Source organism: Lithobates pipiens, unplaced genomic scaffold, assembly GCF_037356315.1.
Source record: "Lithobates pipiens isolate NorthernLeopardFrog02 unplaced genomic scaffold, aLitPip1_a1.2 Scaffold_28, whole genome shotgun sequence".
In the NCBI taxonomy this organism is placed as follows: domain Eukaryota; kingdom Metazoa; phylum Chordata; class Amphibia; order Anura; family Ranidae; genus Lithobates; species Lithobates pipiens.
In genome coordinates, this window is record NW_027507789.1 from 128,303,673 (window position 1) to 128,327,199 (window position 23,527).

Sequence of the window (23,527 nt, forward strand, 5' to 3'; positions counted from 1 at the left end):
ACATAACACATGCATGAAGTGAATCTGGGATCAACAACTACAAGCATTCTTTTTTTAGATGTGAAATATTGACAATTCAGGACTCAGGAGCGCATGAAGGCAATGGAGGAGAGGAAAGGTCAGGGTAGGCTATGAAGAGGGTGCAGAAGATGATCACCAGCACCGTGATATAGAACACTGACACCAGCACCGTGATATAGAGCACTGACACCAGCACTGTGATATAGAACACTGACACCAGCACCATGATAGAGTGCACTGACACCAGCACCGTGATAGAGTGCACTGACACCAGCACTGTGATATAGAGCACTGACACCAGCACCGTGATAGAGTGCACTGACACCAGCACCGTCATATAGAGCACTGACACCAACACTGTGATATAGAGCACCGACACCAGCACCGTGATATAGAGCACTGACACCAGCACCGTGATAGAGTGCACTGACACCAGCACCGTGATATAGAGCACTGACACCAGCACCATGATAGAGTGCACTGACACCAGCACAGTGATATAGAGCACTGACACCAGCACTGTGATATAGAACACTGACACCAGCACCCGGATAGAGTGCACTGACAGCAGTACCGTGATGTAGAGCACTGACACCAGCACAGTGATATAGAGCACTGACACCAGCACTATGATATAGAACACTGACAGCAGCACTGATACCAGCAACTCGCTGCTGGGCACCAAAAATATGACACCGCTCAACCTCTTCAAACAGGGGGGTATGAGCATATAGTATGGTGTGCTTTTTTTGTACAAGGAAGTGAGCCAAATCTAGAAAAAAGGTCTGCGTGCTCAATTAAATAAATTGTTTATAGAAAAAAAAACGTGGTCTACTGGTCACATGTGTTGAATTCCTCTGAGATCCATGCCTCATTCATTTTTATAAATGTGAGGTAGTCAACACTGTCGTGAGCTAGGCGAGTCCGCTTATCGGTCACGATCCCCCCTGCTGAGCTGAACGTCCTTTTGGACAGGACACTGGAGGAGGGGCAAGCCAACAGTTCCATTGCAAATTGGGCAAGCTCTGGCCAGAGGTCAAGCCTGCCCACCCAGTAGTCCAGGGGTTCATCACTCCTCAGAGCGTCCACATCGGCCGTTAACCCGATGTAGTCGGACACCTGTTGGTCTAGGCGTTCCCTGATGCTGGATCCGGATGAGACCTGTCGATGTGTCGGCTGAAAGAATGACCTCATATCAGAAGTCACCAACACATCTTCAAACCGCCCTCTTCTTGTAGGCACTGTTGGATTGGTACCCGCAACTCTTTCTCTGGGAGTGGGAATTGCTCCTCTGTCAGCAAAATCAGAATGCAGCATTTCTCGAAGCAAGACCTGGAAGTGCTACATTCTGACAGCCCTCTGTGAGGGTGGTAACATTTCCACCATTTTGTGTTTTTACCGGGGGTCTAAGTACGTTGCCACCCAGTACTGGTCCTTGACCCTTATGCTTTTTATGCGGGGGTCCCTATTAAAACACTGGAGCATGAAGGCCCCCATTTGCACTAAACTGGAAGCGGTGTGGGGGCCAGGCTCCTGCTCATCATCCAGGATAATGTTGTCCTCCTCTCCCCATCCACGCACAACAACAGGGATCCCCGAAAAGCTTAAAGCATGCTCTTCTTGCTCCTCCTCATCCGCCTTGGCACCATCCTCCTCGGACTCCTCTTCAGACTCCTGTTGTTGACTTGTCTCAGATAGAGTAGACCCCCCTGGGAATTCATCCACCATTGCGACTTCCTCATCTTCCCTCTCCTGCTCCTCCACGGCTCGATCAATGACACGACGCAATGCATGCTCCATAAGGCATAAGGTTCCATGTCACTGATGGTACCATGGCTGCGACTGACCAGTTTGGTGATCTCCTCAAATGGCCGCAGGAGTCTGCATGCGACGCGCATGAGCACTCACTGGCACGGTGAAAAAACCCCCAGCTCCCCAGAACCTGTTCTGCCGCAGAGTTCATACAGGTAGACGTTAACTGCACGTTTCTGTTGGAACAGCCTATAAAGCATATAGAAGGTTGAGTTCCATTGTGTCGGGCAATCGCAAACAAGACGTCTGACTGGCAGATTGTGTCGCCGCTGAATGTCAGCAAGGCGAGCCATGGCCGCGTAAGATCTTCTGAAACGGGCCGAGATTTTCCTTGTCTGCCGCAAGATGTCCTGGACCCCAGGGTATTTGACAACGAATCGCTGCACGACCAAATTTAAAACGTGTGCCATACATGGCACGTGCGTAATTTTGCCCTGTTTCAATGCGCTAAGCAGATTGGCACCGTTGTCACACACCACTTTACCAACTGTCAAATTGAGCGGTGTTAGCCACTGATCTGCCTGTGAACGCAAAGCTGAAAGGAGGGCCGGGCAAGTGTGGCTCTTGGCTTCCAGGCACAACAGACGCAGCACGGCATGGCAACGTCTCACCTGGCATGTCGAATAGGTTCTGGGGAGCTTGGGCGGCGCAGCGAAAGAGACAATAGCAGCGGAAAAGGAGGAGTCAGCCGAGGAGGAGAGAGAGGAGGATGGAGTAGGAGGAGGAGGAGAAGAAGAGCCAGGCCTGCATGCAATCCATGGCGGTAAAACCAAATCTACACGGGTGCCATGGGTTACATGCTTGACAGCCGTCAGAAGATTCACCCAGTGGGCAGTAAAAGTGATATACCTTCCCTGCCCATGTTTGCTAGACCACGTGTCTGTGTGGATGTATCTTGGCACCGACACTGTGTGCCAGAGATACATTCACTTGCCGCTGAACATGGCCATATAGCTCTGGGATGCCCTTCTGTGAAAAATACTTCCTTCCTGGGACCTTCCATTGTGGTGTTCCAATGGCCACAAATTTTCGAAAGGCCTCCGAGTCCACCAGTTTATATGGCAGTAGTTGGCGGGCTATCAGTTCTGACAAGCCAGCCGCCAACCGTTGGGCAAGAGGGTTATCCGGCGTCATCATTTTTTTACGCTCGAACGTTTGGCCCACGGAAGCCTGGCTTTTTGCAGAAAAACGTGAGCTTGGCGTGATGGAAGGTGGAGTGGAGGACAATTGTGAGGAGAGAGGAGAAGGAGAAGTAGAAGACAAGGCTGAATGGTGGGAGCCTGGAGTGTGGCTTTGTGGGTTCTGCTGCTCCCACTGGGCTCGTGATGGCAGCTCATGTGCCTTCTTAAGGCGGTTGTCCCTAGGTGAGTGTTGGGCTTATCGCGACTTATGCGTTGACTGCAAAGATTGCAGATGGCAACACTATTGTCAGCAGCGGACATGTTAAAAAAAGCCCACGGGGCGTGGCTTGGCGCCGAGGAGAGATGGCCGCCTAATTCAGAGCTCCCGGAGAAGGAGATCCAGCTTCTATTAGCCCGACCGACACCACACAGCAAACGATGGAGAGCACACCTCCGCTTGCCTCGGCGATTCGTTCCGGCTCGCCACGGAGCGCGGACAACCCGCCCCAGCAACACATCCCGGAAATTTTCCGGACCAGATCCCGAGGCTCGCCGCAAGACACACAGGCCGCACAGGCCGCACAGGCCGCAACACGCGAGGCTCCGTCCCACAATAGAACGGCGCCTCGTTCCAGGAGCCGCAGCCCGCAACACCCCTCTACCGCCTCGGATGCGCACCAATCTCTGAGCCTTGCAGACCTCCGTGCAGTAGCTGCGGACATTAAAGCAGCAATGTTGGCCGCCAATTCGGAGCTCAGGGAAGACTTCCACAACATGGCTGTCAGAGTGGAAGAGGTGGAAGAGACACAGGCCCGTCATGATGCGGCCCTGTGTCAAGTGCAACAGATCTCTGAATCGCACGCCATCCACCTGAGGGATATGAACAGGCACGTGGAAGATCTTGATAATCGCGGGAGGAGACGCAACTTGAGGGTAAGAGGACTCCCCGAATCAATTGACCCCCCCCATCTTGCGAGAGAAGTCACAGCAATTTTTAACGGCCTGATTGACCGACCCCCTGACACACCAATATCGCTGGAACGTATACACAGGGCTCTGCGGCCCAGGGGCAGAGAAACTGATCCTCCCAGAGATGTTATCTGCTGCCTTAATGACTTTGTGCTTAAAGAAGAAATAATGAGAGCAGCTAGAACCGCCGGAAGACTCGTGCACCTTGGCTCTGAAGTCAGAATCTTCCAAGACCTATCCAGTATCACACTCCAGAGGAGAAGGGAGCTTAAACCACTGTTGGATGTTTTGAGAGCACGAGCGATTCCTTATAGATGGAAGTACCCGTTTTGCCTATCTGCATCTGTAAACGGTCACTCCTTCAACCTAAAAGTCCCAGAAGATCTGGAGCATTTTTGCAACTCTCTACATATTCCGCTGGTTGACGTACCGGACTGGTACAGCGACTTTCGCCTCTCCCCGCTAAGAAGAGCTGACTCCATGGAGGGAATCGCTGAAGCAGGGAATTTCAGCTTGAGTCGCCGCCGCAGACAACATCACTCCTTGTCTCAACACCATCCTGCAGGTCCTTTAAGGAATCCGAGCCCCACGGCATCCCCGGATCATAGGAGGCAGAGGCGGGCATAGAACCTAACCGATCAAAGCCTTTACAGTGTCATCTCCTACTGCAAGTTAAGTGACCCTTTTGTGACTGTGCCCTTCGGCCCTTCAACTATCTAGAATGTTTTGTTTTTTTTGCTTTTTCCCCCTTTTACTTCCCCAATAGTTTGCTCAAGGCTGTCACCAAAGCTGGCTTCCCTAGTTGCGGACATGGTTTGTTATGTGCCACAGCTTTCATTTGTTGGTGAACTTTTTAGAATGCTGACCTGTACCGAGCTTACATGGTCTATTGCCCTAGCGCAACCGTTCGGTGAGTAATGTCTGCGTTTTACTGCTGATCTATGAGACTTATGATTTTGGTCAGCTTAGGTCGCATAGGTTTATAGACTGTTCTTGCAATTTTCGTGCTACAGACAATGGACACTGAGTTATGGTTATAGTTATTCTGCCTCACATTATGTGCAGTTCGCAGCCTAACAAGTTATATTTTGCGATGCTGATGCCAGTTTGATGATTATTAATGTGTGATGCTTGTCTGTGCACCGAACGGCTCCAAACCCCACCTCATACTCCCTTTGAAGGAGTCATACTTCAATTATGTCCCCAACCACACTTTGTGGGCACTACGCTTTCTGCCACTTCTCCATACAGAATGGTGGACTTCCCTCCTGCTTATTGTACACCATGCTTATAAAGCCCAATCTCCGTCATAAGAGCCAAGGGTTCACAGTCGAACATCACTCGACAACAATGTTTTAGATGTTCCAATCTAAGGGTTACAATGTTTGGAAGGTTTTATTATTTAATTTTACCCATGTGTTTTGTTGAAGTAAAGTACCGTAGAAACGTTCGCATTTCTACTGAAACCATTGTACATGTGTTAATGCCCTGGTTAACATAGGAACAATTGAGTGCCCTATACCGTATTATCGAGGCATTATTCGGTCATTACCGAGCTCCAAATAATGTTTAGCAAGCACGTTCTCTCAGGCCTCCCTGACAATTACATCTTCTAGAACTTCGCAAACTTTGCTATCAGTTACATCTAGAAGGTGGGTCTTTTCATTATACTTACACTTAAACACAGTTATACACCTCTTGTTATCTCTGAGATCTACATCCTGTTGAGAGAGCAGTACATAGCGTTACTTCTTCTCCTTCCAATTCGTTTGCAACGGTGCAATTTGCGCCTCCCCTGAATATTGCTCTACTCTCACCAATGCAACGAGGTCGGACTCTGATCAACAGTAATATAGATCTCTCGGGATCCTGGACTTCGTACACACACACACCTTCTCTTCGTCAGCCAAACACCCCCACACACAGGTGTTTCTCACAGGATTCACCTGAATTACACTGGTTTTCTAAGTCGGCTAGGTCCACTTGTGCCTGCCGACACCAGTCACGCAAGTTTTCCTCCCGAGGGTCATCCCCCCCTCCCCCTGTCTGGATAGTCCACGGGAGGAAATTTTTCTATTCTTTTATGGTTTCTATCTTTTCACTTTTCTATTTTTCTATTTTTCCATTTGTCTATTTTTCCATTTTTCTATTCTTTCTATTTTTCTATCTATCTACGTTTCTACCCTCCCCTCCTCTCTCCCAGTGTTCCGCTCCCTCCCCTCTCCCTTTCCTTTGGTAACCTGTCCCCCCATACTTCTTCATAGGTTGCGAGCTAACTTATTACATAACTTGCGAGGGCAGAAAGTGTGCCAATTACTTCATCGTATTGCTCCTTCCTAGTCATGGCCTCCTCACGTACCGTGTCGACGCCCACCTCTTTGAAATTGATTTCCCTAAACGCTAAAGGCTTGAATCTCCCTGAAAAGAGAACACAACTGTTAAACAGTCTTCGCAGTATGAAGGCAGATGTAGTCTTCCTACAAGAGACGCATTTCAGTTCTCAGGCGACACCAAAATTGTCCAATCGATATTACCCACATGGCTATCACGCGACAACACCCAACTCAAAAACGAAGGGGGTCTCCATTCTGCTATCCAAACATATTGCCATTCAGATTACAGATTCACTAATAGATAAGCAAGGCAGATTTCTTTTCTTAAAAGGAACGTGGCAAGGTAAACCGATAACACTAGCTAACATTTACAGTCCCAATACAGCACAAGTTTCCTTTTTCCGAGACATCATCTCTCAACTCATGACATTCCAAGTGGGTATTGTTATATTCGGCGGAGACTTCAATGTACCCCTAGAACCCCTTGTAGATACCTCTACAGGCACCTCATATCTACCCTATAGAGCTCTACGCCAAATCAAACTTTCCTTACAGTCACTCACGTTACATGACACCTGGCGCACGCTTCATCCCACTGAAAAGGACTTCACGTTTTATTCCAATCCTCATAACCGATACTCCCGACTCGACTATATATTTCTCACACAATCGGATCTCCCCTTTCTCTCCACAGCAACGATTGAATCCATGACTTTATCCGATCACCACCCTATATCAATTACACTGACACTCCCTGTGTTTCAAGAAAGATCCCTCCTTTGGACGCTAGACCCGCACATTCTCACAGATTCTATTCATGTCACCGAATTACAACAATGTTTAACCGACTATTTCAAAGAGAATGACACTCCGGACGTTTCACCCATGACACAGTGGGCTGCCCATAAGTGTGTATTAAGAGGCAAATTGATCTCCATTTCTGCTAAGCTAACGAAAGCTAAAAGAGCATATCTTTCGGATCTTTTCGCCAAACTCAAGACTTTAGAAAAAGTGCACAAACAAACCCAAGCCGCCCAAACTCTTGCAGAACTACAATCGGTCCGTTCTATCATCCACACTGAATTGCAGAAAAGAGTAAAGAAAAAGTTTCTTATGTCTAAGAAACAATTCTACGAATTTGGCAACAAGAGTGGTCGTCTACTAGCCAGAGCCTTACAAAATCAAAACTCGAAATTTAATGTCCATTGTCTTCATTCCCCATCCGGTTCCAAGATCACTGAGAACAAATTGATAGCTAAGGAGTTTAAAAATTTCTATTCAAAATTATATAACTTACAGGGAGTGGCCAATTCAGATACGTCACAACCTTCTAGATTGCGCTTGATGCAACAATTCTTGACGCAACATTGTCCACGCTTATCCAGCATAGATCTCATCAATGCCTTAGATGTGCCCATTAGCAGCCTAGAATGGGAATGTGCTCTTAAGCAAACAAAGATTGGCAAGAGTCCAGGCCCTGACGGGTTACCGGCCGTGTATTACAAGACCTTCTCGGACATCCTAAAAGGTCCCTTTATAAAAGCGTTTAACTCCCTAGATTCCCATACCCACATTCCACCTGAAATGTTAGAGGCCCACATAGTAGTAATCCCCAAGTCTGATAGGGATCCCACACAGGCAGCCAATTACAGACCGATATCTTTACTCAATGTAGACGTTAAACTATTCTCTAAAATACTGGCGAACAGACTTCAATCGGTGCTCCCCTCCCTTGTGACCATGGACCAAGTTGGCTTTGTTCCAGGAAGGGAGGCTCGTGATAATACCTTAAAAACCATCAACATACACCACCTAATCGCCACAACTAAACAAAAGAGCTTTTTCTTGTCCCTGGACGCGGAGAAGGCATTCGACAGGGTAGCATGGGATTACATGTATGCGGTTTTACATCACATTGGTCTTGGACCACAATTGCTTACTTTTATCCAATCCCTCTATAGGAACCCCTCAGCAAAAATCAGAGTGAACCGTGCCCTGTCGGATGCCTTCTCCATAGGGAATGGGACAAGACAGGGTTGTCCCCTGTCCCCTGTCCTATTTATATTGACACTTGAACCCCTGTTGAACTGTATACGGCAAAATCCAGACATATCAGGCGTTATCTCGAGCAGCAGGATATGCAAAATAGCCGCATATGCGGACGATATCCTGTTGTTCCTTTCAAATCCACATACCACTCTCCCGGTTCTTCTTTCAGAATTTCGTAAGTTCGCCTTGCTTTCCAACTTTAAAATTAACTTTGAGAAATCACATGCGCTCAACATTTCCCTTACCCCGGAGTCGGTGAATCATTGTAAGCTTAATTTCCCCTTCCACTGGAACGATAAGGAGTTAACCTACTTGGGAATCAAAATCCCAAGGATTCTAGACGATCTATATGCCACTAATTATCCCAATATACTGAAGAAAATTAAAGCAGACCTCAAAAAGTGGAATACAATCCCTTTCTCATGGTTTGGCAGAGCAGCTGTGATAAAGATGAACGTCCTTCCAAGACTGCTTTACGTATTACAAACAATTCCAATACACCTCCCGCCAGCCTTCTTCAAAGAATATAAGTCAATTTGCACCAAATTCCTATGGGGTATGCATAGACCTAGAATTAATTACCTACAGCTCACTCTGCCTAAGCATTTGGGAGGAATTGGATTACCTGATTTACACAATTATTATGTAGCAACACACCTTACTAGAATTGTAGATTGGAATGTTCATGAACAGACGAAAGACTGGGTACAGTTGGAAAAGGACTTTACCAATATTCCCCTAAATTCACTCCCATGGTTGAGGTACTCAAGCTACAGGAAAAACACTGATTCACACCCGCTTATTGCTCCAACGTTACGGTGTTTTCGCAATGTATGTGCGAAAAGCTCAATCTCCTCTATACCAGGCCCTCTCACGTCACTTAAGCTGAATCCAGACTTCCCCCCTGGAAAGCATCAACACTTCCTTCGACAACATTGGACTCATGACCAGATTTTAATACATCATTTTTATTCAAATGACCACCTACTAACAGCTACCCAATTAGCTGCTATCCATCAAAAACCACCTATCCCCGTTTGGACCTTTCAACAAATGTCACATTACTTAAGAACCACTGTGACACCTCACACCTGCCCTAGATCACTAACACCTTTTGAAATTCTCTGTACAGCCACGACGCCCCAATCGCACCTAATATCACACACACACTCCTTATTATTCCAAGATATCAAGGCTAACACCCCAAAAACTTGTGCAATTTGGGAACAAGAACTAGGTGTGGTGTTGTCGCCTGAGGACTGGGAGCATATCTTTCTGAATATACACAAGGGTTCCCTTAATGTTTCCACCCAAGAGAATGGTTATAAATTACAATCAAGATGGTATAGGATGCCAGCGCTCTTACACAAGTGGAACCCTTCCAACCCGGATACTTGCTGGAGATGCCTTCTATCTACAGGCACCCTCTTACACATTTGGTGGGACTGTCCTAATATTCAACCTTTCTGGAGAGCCATTCATGCCTTAATACAAAAAATCACTACTTATGACCTGCCCTTTTCACCGGCCCAATTTCTTTTACATCATACTACTGTACATACCACATCTTACCGTAAATCACTTACTATTCATCTGATCAATGCAGCAAAGCAATGTGTACCGCGCTTTTGGAAATCCCAAGTCAGTCCGTCCCTTAAGGACTGGGTCCTGCGAGTTCAGCAGATAGCCGAGATGGAAGAACTGATACACATTGCCAAGGACATACCTCAGAAATTTAATCATAAATGGGCTTGCTGGAAACATTTTGAATCCACCCCCGAATGTAGAGAAGCTCTATCAGGAATCACTTGACTGTCCCTTGTACTTTTATCTCTATACTGATAGCATTTTCCATCTTACAAGTATGGCCCCCTTTTGGTATCCCTTCCCACCCTACCCTACTTCTCATTCCTTCTGTTCCCCTCTTACTTTCCTGATCACAACATAAAAGTTTGAAAGTTTTAATAGGAAACAGATTTTGCTTTGTTTTTCTTTTCAACACTAGAAATTGATCTTATGTTGACAATCGCTAGTCAAGAGTCTGTCAGAATTATCAGAGAAATAGCTTATTTGACTAGTGTTCTGATAGGAGGTTTTGCTATGTCACCTTCGAGTCACCTCCCTAGCTCCCTTATTAGATTTTTGGTACCACTATGGATTTATTGATTGGTTTTTCGCTTTATAATCTGCAAATGTCCATCCCTCTATAATCCCGCCTCCTCTAGAGGAGACCGGTAACTCCCTACACTACGACAATTATCAATGTAGTTGCTGTCTTTGAAATCGAGTGACCCTATATGAGTCACATATAGATAATCGCACTGTACTGACCTGCTACAGATATGTGCTATTGTGTTGAATCTATTTCTTTGCATAATTTGTAGATTTCTGATTGAATTTTCAAACTGTTCTATATACATACCTGTATATTACCTTAATAATCTCAATAAAATCTTTGGAAAAAAAAAAAAAAAAAAAAAAAAGCCCACACTGTGGAGCCATGTGCCTGTGTCCAGGGAGTGCCAGATGTGACCGTACATGGTTGATGCCTGGCTCCTGATACAGTCGCAGTCTGCTTTGTCCCTTCTGTGCAATCTAAGTTCTTCCTGCTTCTCCTCCCTATCTGCTGGTCCATATCTCCCTCTGAACTCCCCTCCTCTTCCTCTCTTGTGGTCACCCACGTGGCATCACTAGACACGTCATCATCAACGTCACCTTCCCCACCGCTATAATTAGAGATCTTGGAGTAGGCAGCAACACCGGGGACCAACCTCCTCCTTGGACTGATCTGGGTACTGTCGTCAGACTGCTGAGTGGCGGTTGTTGCTACCTCCTCTTCCTGATCCAATGCCAAGAGTGGCTGCGCATCGGAAAAATCTTGATATGGATCGGAAAATAATTCCTGTGACTCAAGCGGAAGGTATATGGTGGCGGTGGTGTTGGTGGTAGTGTCTTTGGGGGTGCACATAGCAGAGACTGAAGACAAGGGTGCAGATCGAGAGAATGAGGAGGGTGCAGAAGAGTAAGGCTGAGTGAGCCACTCAACCAAGTCTGGTGCGTCCTTTGACATAATCGCACGCACCTTCTGCAATTTGCCACTTTGGCTCAAGTCTGTTGCTCCTGCCCTACCCCTACCACCCCTGCGGAAGGGCCTGCCTCTTCCTCTGCCTGTCATTTTTTAAATGACCCTATGACAAAAGTCTCTAGAGAAGTGCAGTATGTATGTGGAGGAAGGTATATAACACGCCGCTTCAATATGTCGTTTTTGGGGGCCAAAGGTCTATCACACCAGTTATAATACTTTTTTTTGGATTGCGTTTGTCACTCTTTGTAGTATCGCTGAAGAAACGCTCAGCAGTCACAATGCTGCACTATACTATGCTTTCTATATGTGCAAGTATTTTATATGTGTATTACACACCTATATACTGCACACCAAATAGTACACCTATACCAGTCCTTACAAGGACCTTTGTGGACTGAGTAGCTAGTGATGTGCAGACTGTACCTCAGTCCCTACACTAATAAATGACTGCTGCAGAATAGGGCAGCAGTAGTGCACCAGCACCCTATATATTGTACAGCTATACCAGTCCTTATAAGGACCTTTGTGGACCGAGTAGCTAGTGATGTGCAGACTGTACCTCAGTCCCTTCACTGATAAAGGACTGCTGCAGAATAGGGCACCCTATATATCGTAAACCTATACCAGTCCTTACAAGGACCTTTGTGGACAGAGTAGCTAGTGATGTGCAGACTGTATCTCAGTCCCTACACTGATAAAGAACTGCTGCAGAATAGGGCAGCAGTCAGCAGTAGTGCACCAGCACCCTATATATTGTACAGCTATGCCAGTCCTTACAAGGACCTTTGTGGACTGAGTAGTTAGTGATGTGTATACTGTACCTCAGTCCCTACACTGATAAAGGACTGCTGCAGAATAGGGCAGCAGTCAGCAGTAGTGCACCAGCACCCTATATATTGTACACCTATACCAGTCCTTACAAGGACCTTTGTGGACCGAGTAGCTAGTGATGTGCAGACTGTACCTCAGTCCCTACACTGATAAAGGACTGCTGCAGAATAGGGCAGCAGTAGTGCACCAGCACCCTATATATTATACAGCTATACCAGTCCTTACAAGGACATTTGTGGACCGAGTAGCTAATGATGTGCAGACTGTACCTCAGTCCCTACACTAATAAAGGACTGCTGCAGAATAGGGCAGCAGTCAGCAGTAGTGCACCAGCACCCTATATATTGTACAGCTATACCAGTCCTTACAAGGACCTTTGTGAGCCGAGTAGCTAGTGATGTGCAGACTGTACCTCAGTCCCTACACTGATAAAGGACTGCTGCAGAATAGGGCAGCAATCAAGTATAATATTCTTTCTAAATTTGGAAGAAAGTATATTATACGTGTACAACCCTATATACTGTACTACACCTATACCATACCAGTCCTTAAAAGGACCTTTGTAGACCTAATAGTAACAGCTAGTGATTAAACTGACTGTCCCTGCTGCACTGACAAAAGACAGGCTGCTCCAATCACAAGCACAGCAGTGCACTGAACCCTATATACTGTACACCAATACCAGTCCTTAAAAGGACCTTTGTGGACCTAATAGTAACAGCTAGTGATTAAACTGACTGTCCCTGCTGCACACAGCGTCCTGTCCCTCTCTGCACTGACAAAAGACAGGCTGCTGCAACAATCACTAGTACAGCAGTGCACTCAACCCTATATACTGTACTACACCTATACCATATCAGTCCTTAAAAGGACTTTTGTGGACCTAATAGCTAGCGATTTGTGTCACTGCAGTCTCTCCCTGCTCCACACAGCAACCTCTCCCTATAATGACACAAGAAAGAATGTAAAATGGCCGCCAGATCAGGTCTATTTATAAGTTAGGGGGAATGTCCAATTGTCCATGTGCTGAAATGTCTCCATTGGCTGTCCTGTACCCCATGATGGATGTGTCATCATGGGTCAAAATTCTTTCACACTGTAAACACATAAGTCCGCCGAACTTGGGAATCGCGAACATGCAAAATTTGCCACGAACCGACTGCCAGGCCAACAGTTCGGCCATCCCTAGTCCCCAGTTTGTGGTACTACAACAGCCTGCGTCTTCTGTCAGACCAGACTGAACCCAGGCCATCACTTTCTTCTCTTCCCTGCAGCCTTCCCTGTAGCCTTTCTTGTAGGCTATGGTGGTGGACTTGTGGCAGGAGGAAGAGAAGGAGGAGGGTGGGTGAGCTTTCTGAAGGGCATCAAAAATAAATCCCTCACAGAGGAGGCGTTGGCCCTTCTCCAATTCCAGCAACCTGGTGGCTAGATAGCAGCCATAGACCTCTTCAGCATTGGGGGGGCTCCTGAGGAAATGGCTGGCTTCCATAATGAGGCCCAGTGCTGCCTCCTCCATCATTGTCCCCTTCCTAGGCCTTTTGGTGGTAAGGCAGAGGGGAGGCACCTGGTATTGGGTGAGGCTCCTACTGGGCCCAGCCACCTCCTGGCTGACATCTACGTGGCCTTCTCATGGCTGCCATTGGGCATGGCCTCCTTCTGGCTGACGCTTAGCACGGCCTCCTCCTGGCTGACGCTTTACAGACCCTCCTTCTAGCTGAGCTCAGGATGAGTATCATATTTTTTATATACACTTATCAGTATGTGTATAAAAAAAGTGACATAGTTTAGTTTTTACTTCATTAATCACACACAATTTTCAGCGCATGACTTGCAAATTGAATGTTAATAAATATTAACCACTTAAGGACCAGGCCTCTTTTTCAGACTTGGTGTTTACATGTTTAAAACAGTTTTTTTTGCTAGAAAATTACTTAGAACCCCCAAACATTTTATATTGTTTTTTTTCTAACACCCTAGAGAATAAAATGGCGGTCATTGAAATACTTTTTTTCACACCGTATTTGCGCAGCGGTCTTACAAGCGCACTTTTTTGGGAAAAAATTCACTTTTTTGAATAAAAAAATAAGACAACAGTAAAATTAGCCCAATTTTTTTTATATTGTGAAAGATAATAGTATGCCGAGTAAATTGATACCCAACATGTCACGCTTCAAAATTGCGCCCGCTCGTGGAATGGCGTCAAACTTTTAGCCTCAAAAATCTCCATAAGCGACATTTAAAAAATTCTACGGGGGGGGGCGCATGCGCGCAGCTCGACGTGATGGACGTCTGCCATTAGAGCTCCGCACTCCCCGCAACGGTTCCGGGACTTTATAGAGCCACCGCCAGCACAACAACCAAGCATCCCGCCGGTACGGTTCGCCGATACCGCCGAGCACCCCCCGGGGTGGTCCTAACAGGACACCGGGTTAAAACGAAGCCGAAGCCGATCAAGGAAGCGCTCGCGCGGGCCTCGTCCAAGATGGCCGCGAAAGCACAGGCTCAGGCTCTCTCACAGCGTCCCAGCTCTCCCGCTGACGCAGCTGATCCTCGCAGTGATGATTCCGATGAGGATGGTGGACCCAACATGGAGGATTTCCCTGCACTCCCAACTCCAAGTATACCACAAGCTGACCTTCTTGCCCACTTTGAAAAAATGTTGCATAAGGCCCTGAAAGCGACCTCAGAGCAAATAACTACTAAACTGACACGCGAGATACATGAGTTGGGACAGCGCACTGCTGACCTTGAGACCCGAGCAGACGACATGGAACTGACCCTTAAAGAGCATGATCAGGAACATTTAGCCCTTCGTGAGGAAAACGCAATGCTTCTTTCTCGGCTTGAAGACGCCGAGAATCGCTCCAGGAGGGCGAATCTGCGCCTCCGCGGCATTCCGGAAACGGTGCAAGATGTACTACGGCCCTATTCCAAGAGCTTTCCCCATCAATTCCGATTGAACGCCTGGAATTTGATAGGATACACAGAGCCCTGACGCGCCGTCAACCTGACGGTCCCCCGCAAGATATCATTGTAAAACTTCACTTTTTCAGATCTAAAGAGCAACTACTCGCAGCTGCCCGCAGCAAAGAAGATACCCTTACATTTCAAGGCCATACATATCAGCTATTTACTGACTTAGCCCCTCTTACAATCGCGAAACGGAGGGCCATGAAACCGCAGCTACAGGTGCTTATCCATCATCAAATCAAATACATGTGGCGTTTTCCTTTTGCTCTTCACTTCACTTATAATGGTCAACAGTACACCTGTGCCTCACTAGATGCTCTCCAACGCATCCTCGAGTCTCTACGTCTAACAACGCCAGAACAACAATCTGAGACTTCGCTTCCACGCACCCCTGCTCGTCTCACCCCATATCCTCACACGGCGACCCCTAAACGAGATCCCAGGGACATGCGTTCTCCAAGATCCATCCGGAAGGGTACACCAGCGAAAGCCTCTGCCTCCAATCTCTATAGTCCTAGAGTGTTTGTGCCTCGCTGAACGGCTTCTACCGCCTCATCGGTTACCTTCTTATTTTCACCCATGTTGCGGGTGCTCTGAGCCTTAGCCCATTGGCTTGATTTGCCTGTTAAGGTCATCAGTCACCTGTGTGTTAGGTGAACTTTTGACTTTGTTTTGGGTTTTTGATTTTTGATTTTTGATTTTTTGATTCTTGATTTTTGACTCCCGATTTTTTGCTTTCAATTTTGGTTTTACTTCTACACACTATAGCAGGTCTTTTCTCCTTCTACTGTACTGCACCCATGGACCCCCTTGTCTGCTATGCTGATCTTTTACTTATCATTTAGGTCCATGGAACATGAGCTTCCGCTAGCTAAGGATAATACACTTGCTATGTTTAATGATTTTCCTCAGTGTCACCTTCATAGGTGAATTACCCCTTCCCTTTCCTTTCCTTCCCCCCCTCCTCTCCCCCCTCCCCCCTCCCTACCCCCCCCTTTTTTTTTTCCTCCACCCCCCATCTTTCCCCTTCACACAGGATTTGACATTAATATTGTTATCTATATTTCTACGTTACACTATGTTCCATGTAATTCATTGTAAGTGTATGCTTTATGCCCTTAATAGAATGATTTTAAGCTGTCTTGGCATGTTCTATGTTAATACCAACAATGCTTTTCCCTGTCCCGGTATGTTGCGGGGGACAGCCACTGCTTCCCCCCTACCTGGTGCGCTCTCCCCATGGCGGATCTGTCTGCCGTCGGGATCACGCACTCTAGAGTCGGGCGATCCGGACTTTTCCAACTCGCACCAACTTACTTATTTTTCGCCTTACATACTTACTCTGATGTTTCTCTATCTTTCTCTCCCTACACTCTTTTTGCTCCCAATTCGCTCTCTTTTCATGCCTTTCTTACTACTTGTGGTCGGTTGGCCTGGGGGGCCCCCGGGTTTCGCTATAGTACCCACCCATGTTTTGACCCATGGCCCCTTTGAATATATTGTCACTTAATGCAAAAGGTCTTAATTCCCCCAATAAAAGGGTCAAAGCATTCCGCTCTTCCGTGTCCTTAAAAGCAGGAATAGTAGCGTTACAAGAAACGCACTTCTCTACACGTAGTACTCCTAAATTCTTCAGCAGCAGTTACCCTTTGGTGTATACAGCCTCTGCGGCTACAAAGCAACGAGGGGTCCTCCTGGCTCTCCATCGTTCCCTCCCGTTTACCTTTGCCTCAGTTATCCATGATCCTGAGGGGCGATATATTATCCTGTCGGGCTCTCTTCAAGAATCTGAAGTAACCCTAGTTTCCTACTATGCTCCCAATTCCAATCCCATCCCCTTCTTTTCTCACCTTTTCCAGGTAATTAAAACTCATCTTAAAGGCACTTTGATTATGTGTGGGGACTCAAATCTAGTCATTCACCCATCTATTGATAAATCTCCCTATGCACCGGACCACCTATCATTATCGGTTAAGTTCCGATCTTTGCTCCAACAATACTACCTATTAGATACGTGGAGGGAATGTAATCCCGCAAAGAAAAATTACTCTTTTTACTCCAATCCCCATAAATCATTTTCCAGAATAGACCACATATTTATCCCTGTAGCATCCTCCCCTGTCCTGATTAAATCTTTTATTCACCCAATCACCTGGTCCGACCATTGTGCAGTGATTACCACTATCTCTTCACTTATACCGCAATCTAACGAAAGGTTTTGGCGTATGAACGACAAATATCTCACGAACAAATCTTTTCGGCTTGATATCGAAGTAGCATTACGTGATTATCTCGTGCACAATGCCGTCCCAGGCACCTCCCCTGTTCTCTTATGGGAAGCGCAGAAACCTGTTATACGGGGTAAATGCATTTCTACCGCCTCTTTCCTCAAAAAAGATAGACTTAATCGTATACAGCACCTAGAATCCGAATATCAACGCCAGTTCCTGTTATTTCAGGCTACACCTTCGGAGGCGAACAAGTCTAAATTAGATAACATCCGTCTCGAATTGGACTTGCTCTTTTCTGAAGCAGCTGACAAATACTTGCGCAGGGCCTATCATTCTATTTACACAAAATCTAACAAGCCTGACACATTTTTAGCTCTTCGCCTTAGACAACCGGAGCGTACCCACAAACCAATTAGACTTAAACTCCACAATGGGACCCACACTAGTAACCCGGCCAGAATAGTAAATGAATTCTCTAAACGCCTCGCTAAATTATATGAATCCCCGGCCCCCTTTCCTCTTGATAAAGCCGAGGCTTTATTTTGTAATTTACCGATTCCTTCCCTCCCTTCCCCTATTCGCAATGCCTTTGAGGAAGAGATTTCGCCTTCTGAGGTATCTCAAGCCATCAAATTGCTCAAACCCAATAAACAGCCTGGCCCTGACGGGTTTACAGGGCTATATTATAAAAAATGTATGGAAGTCCTGGCCCCTCTCTTGGCGAACTCCTTTAATGCTCTGCTGAAAGGGGGAGTTTTCGGCAACGAGACGCTTACGGCCTCAGTCTCTATAATACCCAAACCTGATGCTGACCACTCTGTATGGTCCAACTACAGGCCGATATCACTCTTGAACCTAGATGTAAAACTTTTAGCAAAAATTTTGTCCACACGCTTAAATCCACATATTGGAGGGTTGATTCATAGAGACCAGGTGGGATTCATTCCCAAACGTCAAGCCAGTGATAACGTGCGCCGGGTCATTCTATTACAACATTTGGCGAGAGCTCGGGGTGTCCCTATGCATCTCCTGTCTCTCGACATTCGAAAAGCGTTCGATACCGTCTCCTGGCCTTATCTTACGTATATATTAACTAAATGGGGCTTTGGCCCTCACTTCCTTCGTTGGATCGAAGCCTTATATGCCAATCCCCAAGCATTCGTTCGATACTCCGGCTTTAATTCTAATAGATTTCCGATCCAACGTGGCACTCGGCAGGGGTGCCCTTTGTCGCCCCTGCTCTTTGCCCTTGCCATTGAGCCCCTAGCAGCTCTGATCAGATCTAACCCCGACATCAGAGGATTAGAGATAGCCTCCACGACCCATAAACTATGTCTCTTTGCAGACGATGCCCTATTATTCATAACCTCACCCCATACTACTTTACCTAACTTGTTTAAACTCCTTGACTTGTTTGCGCAAATCTCAGGCCTTGAGGTGAACCAGGCTAAGTCTAAGGCTCTAGCAGTATCCCTCCCTACAGAGACGCTTCAAATTTTACGCACAAATTATCCATTTCAGTGGTCCACCTCCTATATTCCCTATTTAGGAGTGAAATTAACCAGTGACCCAACCCACTTATACCAAATTAATTATTTACCCATGCTTCGTAATCTATCATCCCTCCTTAATTCCTGGCAACCCTTATGTGTTTCTTGGCTTGGTCGCATTGCGGCTGTTAAAATGTCTCTGTTACCCAAGTTATTATATTTATACAGAGTACTCCCGGTCATGGTTCCATTATACTTTCATAAGGCTATTCAAAGTCGAGCCTTCAAATACATATGGGGTAATATTAGACCCAGGGTCTCTAAGGCTGTTCTTTTCCGACATAAACTCCGTGGGGGCCTGGGAATTCCACACTTCAGGAATTACTATTATGCAGCTCAGATATCGCAATTGACCTTATACCACGCCGTGTCTGAAATCCCGCTGTGGGTCAGTCTGGAAGCAGTGGAGGCACATCCCATCTCTGTTTCCAATTTACTTTGGCTTCCCCCACAGGCATGTAGATCACTTACGAACCCCATTACGAGTCACTCCCTTAAAATTTTCCATAAGGTATGTACTCCCTTCAAACTACTATCCCCACATCTCCCCCTGCTATCATATTTGGGTCATCCGAATTTTTATCCGGCCCTTGCAGAACTGAACACTTTCTCAGCCTGGTCTCGAGCAAGCCTTACTAGAGTTTGTGACTTCTCCTCGAGAAGATCCCTTGCAACATTTTCTGACCTACAGGCACTGGCCCATCTGCCCCCCGTAGAATGTTTTCACTACCTGCAGATAATTCATTTTTTCCGAGCACATGTTACCCTTAACTCTAATCTTAACTCCATGTCCCCATTTGAATCTATATGCTCCTCTGATCCCCATGCCCCGGGCATTATCTCATGTTTATATTCTTGCCTCTCCAATACATCTGAAGACCTCCCGCCCTATGCTACCGCATGGGCCAGAGATTTGTCACTTAACCTTGACGCAGAATCATGGTCCGATATATGGGCCAATACTAAAAATTCATCGCAAAATGTTGTGGCATCTGAAGCTAATTACAAGGTCCTGATGCGGTGGTATCTGGTCCCCTCTAGAATCTCCAAATTTGTACCTGGCTATTCGCCTGATTGCTTCAGGGGCTGTAAAGAGCGGGGCACCCACCTCCACATTTGGTGGACTTGTCCCGTCGTGGCAAATTTCTGGTCCTCGGTATACCATTTGCTAACTACATTGTTGCAATACCCTGTGATCCCGGACCCAGCGTCAGCCTTGTTGAACTGTTTGCCCCAGGATCTTAACAAAGCCCAAAATCGACTTTTCCTTCAGGTGATAACTGCAGCCAAACAAACAATTGCGAGAGCCTGGAGGACGCCATCCCTGAATATAACTGAGACTAAGCATAGAATCACACAGGCGATGATACATGCTAAAATAGAAGCAGTTGTACTGGATAGGATCCCATTATTTAACAGAATATGGCAACCTTGGGTGGATCATTTTCTACCAAAAGATTTTGATACACGTCTTATGGCCCCTTAGTCCACGCTGATTGTTAGTTTGGGCTCTGCGGGTTCTCCAGGCCTTCCGACCATACCTTTCTCTCCTCTTCTCTTTGCTTTCTTTCTCATTTTGTGCCTCCTTTCCTACTCTTCTTCCTTCCTCTCATCCTGTCTTTCCCTCTCTTCTCCTTTCTCTCTCTCTGTTATATGTGTAAAATTCACCCAGCGGAACTTTATTTTACGACATCATCTGTGGTAATAGCTGCCACTGCAGCATTGTTTGTTACATGTCTCTCCTCCTAAGGAAGTTGTCAGTTTTCTTTTTTATTTTCTCTTGACCCCCTTCTTGGATGCTTTTTTGTTTGCTAGCTTTCTTATGCGAGAGACTCGTGAGCGTGCTTTAACACTGTTTGGACTATCTGCATTTGCAAAATTTAGTAGCAGCTCATTTAACTATAATCTGTTACGGTTACTAATGTAAACTGTTCTGCTTATTTCTATGTGTCTTACTTGACCTTTCAATAAAATATTTGAAAGAGAAAAAATTCTACAGGTTGCATTTTTTGCGTTACAGAGGAGGTCTAGGGCTAGAATTATTTCTCTCGCTCTACTGATCGCGGCGATACCTCACATGTGTGGTTTGACCACCGTTTTTATATGCGGGTGCTACTCACGTATGCGCTCGCTTCTGTGCGCAAGCTCGTCGTGACGGGGTGTTTTTTAAAAAAAAAAAAATTTTCTTATTTATTTTAATTGATTTTATTTATTTTTACACTGTTTTAAAAAAAAAAAAAATGGATCACTTTTATTCCTATTACAAGGAATGTAAACATCCCTTGTAGTAGAAAAAAGCATGACAGGTCCTCTTAAATATGAGATCTGGGGTCAAAAAGTCCTCAGATCTCATATTTGGGCTAAAATGCAAAAAAAAAAAAAAAAGAAAATCTGACATTTAAAAAAAATATACCTTTAAGAGGTATAGGCGGAAGTGACGTTTTGACGTCGCTTCCGCCCTCCTATGGTATAGAGACGAGTGGGGGCCATCTTAGCCTCACTTGTCTCTATGCCCAGTAGATGAAAGGACCCGATCGCCTCCGCCGCTACCGACGGCTCCGGTAAGCGGCGGAAGGTGCGGGAGGGCGGCGGGAGGGGGGGGTGGCACCTCTCCCGCCGCCGATAGCGGTGATCTCGTGGTGAATCCGCCGCGGAGACCACCGTTATCGTACAGCCGACCGCCGCCTGAAGAGATGGATATCTCGGTTGTGGCAGCAGCTGCTGCCGTTACCGAGATATCCCTCTTCAAAAATAGGACGTACATCGTCGTGCGGCGGTCGGCAAGTCCATCATTCTGACCCCAGCATTTTTCAAGCTGGTCCCAAACATTTTTGGCCACTACTGTCTAGTGATATGTATACATAATTTTTGGGATAAAATCATTGATTTGTAATCAATTATAACATCTAATTAACATCATTAATATTAGGACAATAAATATGTCAAAAAATAATATACCTGGCTCCAGCTGGGCACATCTACTTTTTCCATGATGGAAGGCTCAGGTTGTTCCTCGTCAGCCTCTGCTGGGGTGGAGGGAAGGCTGCAGGGAAGGGTCGAAAGAGATTCCCTGGCTTCAGTCTGGTCATCCATAAACTGCAGTTTGTTGAAGTACCACAGCCTGGGGACATAAACATTCTCTGCTGATGCTCTTGATCAGAGTGATTTCCAAAAATTTCATGTTTGCACAAATTCCAGAAGTTTCTCTAGCGCCACTGTGATAGGCCAAGTTCAAATTTTACCTTCATTTAGCCTGCTCGCCACTTTCAGATTGTACGTGTGACACATGTGTGTTAGCTTTATTTTTTTTATAAAATTCTTTTTATTATTTCGTCATAAAACTTATACAATACAAACAGTGAACACCTCAACTGGAGGCATTCATCCGGCCGGCCGCCGTTAACTAACAACGTACAACTAGCTATCCCCCCAAAAACCCCCCACCCCCCCTCCCCCCCTGGTCACAGCTCAATCATCTGACGGATTTATCCGTTGTCTGACATCACCCTAGCAAGGTATCCTCAGTATCATACCTTCAGTTGTCATACTCCCCCAGATGTGATACAGAAGTCACGAAATCACCACCCAGCCATCTCAACAGTAACACGCCCAGCACCCGAGCAACCATGTGAGTTCAGGCCCTCTCATCCCACTGTTGACTCAGCGTTGAACCACGTGTGCCATACTTTGTCGAATTTCTTCATGCACCCCCTAGCCATATAGGTGGCCTTGTAAAAGGGCAGCATCGAGTTGATCAAACCCTTCCAGAAGGAGACCTCAGGAGCCCTGGCTTTCTTCCAATGCAGCAGTATGGCTTTCCTGCCATAAAATAATAACACATTCAGCATTGTGCGCATAGCCCTGGAAGGGACTACCTCCTCCACCAACCCCAATAAACACACACGGATTGTTAAGGGGACTGGTACCTGTATTAAATCAGTTATGCAAGAGACTACCTCCTCCCAAAATTTCTGTATCTGAGGGCATCCCCAGAAGATGTGATCCGCATCTGCAGGTGTGTGGGTGCAGCGCCAGCATTCCGCCGACACTGTCGGGTAAATCTTGTGCAATCTGGCCGGAGTAAAATAACACCTATGCAGGAACTTGAACTGGATTAACCTATCCCGAGCAGACACCAAGTGCCTAAACGGTTGGAGCCACATAGAGTCCCAGTCCTCCCCCCTCACCTCCGGGACCTCCACCGCCCATTTATCCCTGCATTTAACAATCGCCCGAGGTGTGGATGCAAACATTGCCTTGTACGTGAGCGATAGAGGCTTTATCAGACTCTCGCTCCGTATCAGAGTCTCGAGCGAAGAAGGGAGCGACTCCACTCTCACCACTCGAAACTGAACTTGATAAGCATGTCGGATCTGCAAGTACCTGAATAAGTACCTATTAGGGAGGTCATGCCTTGCCTGCAATTGAGGGAACGCAAGCAACTCCCCAAACGTGGTTATGTCCCCTACCGTTTTAATACCTTTCGTCGCCCATAGCATAGGATCCGGCAAGTTATAAAAGTGGGGTAGTGTGGGGTTCATCCACAAAGGGGTCG